This window comes from Entelurus aequoreus, linkage group LG10 (genome assembly GCF_033978785.1).
Source record: "Entelurus aequoreus isolate RoL-2023_Sb linkage group LG10, RoL_Eaeq_v1.1, whole genome shotgun sequence".
NCBI classification, from domain to species: Eukaryota; Metazoa; Chordata; class Actinopteri; order Syngnathiformes; family Syngnathidae; genus Entelurus; species Entelurus aequoreus.
Window position 1 is genome coordinate 68,499,388 of NC_084740.1, and position 6,895 is coordinate 68,506,282.

Here is a 6,895-nt window from a genome sequence, read left to right on the forward strand (position 1 = left end):
TATCAAATTATGCAAAGCGAGGTTGAAAGTCTCACCGGCGGGACGGACGCCAAAGTCCCGCATTAAAACGAGGGCCCCCGCCGGACTGAATTATTTAAGGTCGCGGCGAGTGCAGACATTAGCGCTTCAGCGGCGCCATTAAAAGGCGAGCGTTCCCGCATTTTGGACCGCTCTGACGGATGTTAAAAGCGGATGATTAAATAGAGCGGCGTTGCTCGTAAATCAGGCGGCGGGCGATAGAAGACAAAGGTAACGTTCACACCTGCTGGCGAAGCTTCATTCCAATGTATAAATGGCTTCTGACAAGGCGTGAGAGGAATTTTGCAATACGGTCTGCTGGAAACGATGGAAAGCGCCACTATACATAGTGGCTAGGGTTGTAAGGTATACCGGTACTCATACAGTAGCGCGGTACTAATGAATTACCGTATTTTTCGGACTATAAGTCGCAGTTTTTTTCATAGTTTGCGACTTATACTCGGAATAACAAATAATATTATTTAGCTCATTCACGTAAGAGACTAGACGTATAAGATTTCATGGGATTTAGCGATTAGGAGTGACAGATTGTTTGGTAAACGTATAGCATGTTCTATATGTTATAGTTATTTGAATGACTCTTACCATAATATGTTACGTTAACATACCAGGCACGTTCTCAGTTGGTTATTTATGCCTCATATAACGTACACTTATTCAGCCTGTTGTTCACTATTCTTTATTTATTTTCACTATTCTTTATTTATTTTAAATTGCCTTTCAAATGTCTATTCTTGGTGTTGGATTTTATCAAATAAATTTCCCCCAAAAATGCGACTTATACTCCAGTGCGACTTATATATGGTTTTTTCCTTCTTTATTATGCATTTTCGGCCGGTGCGACTTATACTCTGAAAAATACGGTAGGCGCAATGCTGCGTGCCGCCAGAAGACAAGTGCAGACATTAGCGCTTCTGCGACGCCATTAAAAGGCGAGCGTTCCCGCATTTTGGACCGCTCTGACGGATGTTAAAAGCGGATGATTAAATAGAGCGGCGTTGCTCGTAAATCAGGCGGCGGGCGATAGAAGACGAGCACGGGCAGTTTTTCACAAAGGTAACGTTCACACCTGCTGGTGAAGCTTCATTCCAATGTATAAATGGCTTCTGACAAGGCGTGAGAGGAATTTTGCAATACGGTCTGCTGGAAACGATGGAAAGCGCCACTCTACATAGCGGCTAGGGTTGTAAGGTATACCGGTACTCATACAGTAGCGCGGTACTAATGAATTACCGTATTTTTTCGGACTATAAGTCGCAGTTTATAAGTTATATATATATATAAGTTAACATAATTTGCGATTACATGGAGTAAAAAAAAAAAGTTTTTCTCCCAAAATGGAAAGAAAGAATACATTTAGTAAGAAAAGTTTCAGTACTTTATTGATACATATTATTTCCAGGCTTTCGAGGGCCAAATAAAATGAAGTGGCGGGCCTCATCTGACCCCTGAGTTTGACACATGTGTTCTATACGTTGGGGCGCCTTTTTGAGTCCCTTAACATGCACAAAACTCCCCATATTTTGCAGCAAAAAATTTAGGCCAAAAGATGTGGGCGTGGCATTGTGCCAATCTTTGATCTGATGGCTCACCACAAAACAATAACTCAGTTTCACCACTTCGGATCGGGATCTTAACTGCTATAAATTATGATGACAGTCTGAAGTGGCTTTATTTTTTTAATTTAATTTATTTTAATTTATTTAATTGTTTTATTATTTTACTTTTATTTTTATTTAACTTTTTAAATGTTTAATTGTATTTTATTGTATTTATAATTTATTTGTATTTTATTTAAGTAACTAAATATGTTTATTTATTTGATTTTGTTATATTTTATTAGGGCCCGAGCAGCGGAGCAAGGAGTGCCAGGGCCCGATTAAAATAGCTGTTTTTGGTTTAAATGTAACTTGGGTTTCACTATGTAAAAGTGCTTTGAGTCACTAGAGAAAAGCGCTATATAAATATAATTCACTTCACTTCACTGTTTTTTCTCTATATATTTGGACGCTTTTTTGAGTCCCTTAACATGCACGAAAGTCTGCATATTTTGCAGCCGCGTTGGTAAAAATGTAATATTTTTGGGGTCCCGAAAATTTTATTTCAAAATTAGCTCTTTAGCGCCTCCTTTAAAGTTGGAAAAAAATCAGCCCCTCCCTTCATAGTTTGGCCGGGGGTGCGACTTATACTCAGGAGCGACTTATGTGTGAAACTATTAACACATTAGCGTAAAATATCAAATAATATTATTTAGCTCATTCACGTAAGAGACTAGACGTATAAGATTTCATGGGATTTAGCGGTTAGGAGTGACAGATTGTTTGGTAAACGTATAGCATGTTCTATATGTTATAGTTATTTGAATGACTCTTACCATAATATGTTACGTTAACATACCAGGCACGTTCTCAGTTGGTTATTTATGCCTCATATAACATACACTTATTCAGCCTGTTGTTCACTATTCTTTATTTATTTTAAATTGCCTTTCAAATGTCTATTCTTGGTGTTGGGGTTTATCAAATACATTTCCCCCAAAAATGCGACTTATACTCCAGTGCGACTTATATATGGTTTTTTCCTTCTTTAGTATGCATTTTCGGCCGGTGCGACTTATACTCTGAAAAATACGGTAAGCACAATGCTGCGTGCCGCCAGAAGACAAGTGCAGACATTAGCGCTTCTGCGACGCCATTAAAAGGCGAGCGTTCCCGCATTTTGGACCGCCTGACGGATGTTAAAAGCGGTTGATTAAATAGAGCGGCGTTGCCCGTAAATATACAACAGCACAAACGGTTATCACAAAGGTAAAGTTCACACCTGCTTGCTAAGCTTCATTCCAAAGTAAAAACGGCTTCTGACAAAGTGTGAGAGGAAGAAGGCGGGGTTGGTTAATCATTTTGCAATACGGTCTGCTGGAAACGATGGAAAGCGCTACTCTACATAGCAGCTAGGGTTGTAAGTAGGGATGTCCGATAATGGCGTTTTTGCCGATATTCCGATATTGTCCAACTCTTAATTACCGATACCGATATCAACCGATACCGATATATACAGTCGTGGAATTAACACATTATTATGCCTAATTTGGACAACCAGGTATGGTGAAGATAAGGTCCTTTTTTTTAAAAAATTAATAAAATAAAATAAAATAAAAAAATTAAAAACATTTTCTTGAATAAAAAAGAAAGTAAAACAATATAAAAACAGTTACATAGAAACTAGTAATTAATGAAAATGAGTAAAATTAACTGTTAAAGGTCATGTGTGCTTACGGACTGTATCCCTACAGACTGTATTGATATATATTGATATATAATGTAGGAACCAGAATATTAATAACAGAAAGAAACAACCCTTGAGTGTGAATGAGTGTAAATGGGGGAGGGAGTTTTTTTGGGTTGGTGCACTAATTGTAAGTGTATCTTGTGTTTTTTGTGTTGATTTAATAAATAACATTAAAAAAAACCCAAAAAAAACGATACCGATAATAAAAAAAACGATACAGATAATTTCCGATATTACATTTTAAAGCATTTATCGGCCGATAATATCGGCCTGCTGTGGGCTGGCCTCGCCGGGCTCTCCGGGGGTGGGGGGGGGGGGGTATTATTTTTTATTTTCGCTAACTGCTTATTTGCTATTACTTTTACCATCATATTTGTACATGTCGTATTTGCTGATGTTGCTCTATTGTTGTTGTTGTTGTTGTTGTGTTTGCTGTTGTTGTTTTTGTCTCTCTGTCTAATCCCCCTCTTGTCCCCACAATTCCCCCCTCTGTCTTCCTTTTTCTCTCTTTCTATCCCCTCCTGCTCCGGCCCGGCTGCACCAAATGATAATATACATACATTTAATAAAGTCAAAATACAAATAAGGCAACAAGAGAAGTATCCTACACTTCTCTATTGTAAAGTAAATCTGAACAGCTGATATGGGCATCTACATCTGATATATGATTTGCCTGAGAAGCTGGGCAGGACATAAAAAAAATAATAATAAAAAAAAAAAATAAATAAAAATAAATATTGGTATCGGGACAACCCTGATAGCAACTAACGGATTATAAAATATTCTACATTCTACTGCCACCTGGCGGCCAAAGTGTATAGTGCATACCCTGAATTTATCACACTTCGGGTATCAGGTAATCCGCGACGAGTGGGGCCATTTGTAACTATTCTTAACGCATTAAAAAAAATGTTATTGTATTTGACTTTATGTTCGGGTAGAATTTTCTGCAACAAAGCTAGTTTTCTTTTAAGTAATACAAAAATGTATAAGAGCTGTTTATCTATTTAATGGCATCCAATGTTATTAAAAAGTATTGATTTTGACTGGAGAATCATTGTGAATGGAGAATCGGTTCTGAATCGACTCATTACCCCCAAGAATCCAATCGAATCGGATCGTGCGATGCCCAAAGATTCACGGCCGTACTTGCCAGATTAGGTTTTGAGCGTGCAGGTAAGGTGAGTCGTAAATTTCCATAAACAAGACAAGCAGTGGTCCAACTGGGCGGCGAGGCTGGCATAGAGAGCAGCTTGAGTGGGATTGGCAGCAGGTGTGTGTCCTAATCACCAAACAGATGCCCAGACGGGGAGACACAAACACAGGAAATAGAACCAAAATAAGAGTGCAAAACAACAAACAAGCCCACAACACAGGAAATGTACAACAAAGCCCAAACAAGGAATGACCTGCTATGACAGGTCATGACATTCCTTCTCGTTACACATCATCCAAAATGCCATCTTTTTTGCACTGATTGATAGACACAGTCGCCAAAGCCTTTATGTTTGTATGCAAATGGACATACAGATGTTTGCATCATGTCTATGTGAGTTAATTGAAATAATCCATGTTGTGTATGTGAATGGACATACAGATGATTACCATATGTGGTTTTGTGTTCAGACATGCAGGTGTTTGCATTATTCTGGTGAATGGACAGACCGATGTTAACATGTGTATGTAAATGGACATACAGATGACTACATGTGTTTTTGTATTCGGACATAGAAATGTTTACATCATGTCTATGTCATGTGAATGACTGGAAATATTCCATTGTGTTCAATATTTTAGTTCCGATATGTTCAAGTGAATGGACATACAGATGATTGCGATGTGTGAATGGACATACAAATGATTGCAATGTGTGTGCAAGTGAATGGACATCCAGATGATTACAACATGTGTTTTTGTATTCGGACATACAGTTGTTTACCTTATTTTTGTGAATGGACAGACAGATGTCATTGTGTGTATGTGAATGGACATACAGATGATTACAACATGTGTTTTTGTATTTGGACATATAGTTGTTTACCTTATTTTTGTGAATGGACAGACAGATGATTACAACGTGTGTTTTTGTATTCGGACATACAGTTGTTTACCTTATTTTTGTGAATGGACAGACAGATGTCATTGTGTGTATGTGAATTGACATACAGATGATTACAACATGTGTTTTTGTATTTGGACATACAGTTGTTTACCTTATTTTTGTGAATGGACAGACAGATGATTACATCATGTGTTTTTGTATTGGGACATACATTTGTTTACCTTATTTTTGTGAATGGACAGACAGATGTTATCGTGTGTATGTGAATGGACATACAGATGATTACAACATTTGTCTTTATATTTGGAAATACAGTTTACTTTATTTTTGTGAATGGACAGACAGATGTTATCGTGTGTATGTGAATGGACTTACAGATGATTACAACATTTGTCTTTGTATTCGGACATACAGTTGTTTACATTATTTTTGTGAATGGACAGACAGATGATTACAACATGTGTTTTTGTATTGGGACATACATTTGTTTACCTTATTTTTGTGAATGGACAGACAGATGTTATCGTGTGTATGTGAATGGACATACAGATGATTACAACAGTTGTCTTTATATTTGGAAATACAGTTGTTTACCTTATTTTTGTGAATGGACAGACAGATGATTACAACATGTGTTTTTGTATTGGGATATACATTTGTTTACCTTATTTCTGTGAATGGACAGAAAGATGTTATCGTGTGTATGTGAATGGACATACAGATGATTACAACATGTGTTTTTGTATTTGGACATACAGTTGTTTACCTTATTTTTGTGAATAGACAGACAGATGTTATCATGTGTATGCGAATGGATCAGGGGATGTGGTTGAGGTTTGTGAAGCCCTTTCAGGCACTTATGATTAAGGGCTATACGAATGAACTTTGATCGATTGATTGGACAGACAGATGTTAAAGTGTGTATGTGAATGGACAGACAAATCATTGCGATGTGTTTGCATGTGAATTGACATACGGATAGTTACAATATGTTTTTGTATTCAGACACTTACAGATTATGCTTGCATTATTTTGTGAATGGACAAACACATGTTATTGTATGTGAATGGACAGACGAGTTTGCATTATGCATATACTGTATCTGAATGACAAATGGGCAATTGTAATATGTGTTTTTATATTCGGACACACAGGTGTTTACATTATTTTTGTGAGTGGGGCAGACAGATGTTAAAGTGTGTATGTGAATGGACAGACAAATCATTGCGATGTGTGTGCAAATTAATTTACATACAGATAGTTACGATATATGTTTTTGTGTTCAGACTTACAGGTGTTTTCATTATTTTTGTGAATGGACAGACACATGTTAACATGTGTATATGAATGTACAGACATAAGTGTTGTGTATATTTGAATGAACAGAAGTATTTGTACGTGAACGGACAGACATGTTTACAATAAAGGGGAACTGCATTTTTTTGGGAATTTTCTCACAACCCTTATACATATATATATATATATATACATACATATATGCATATA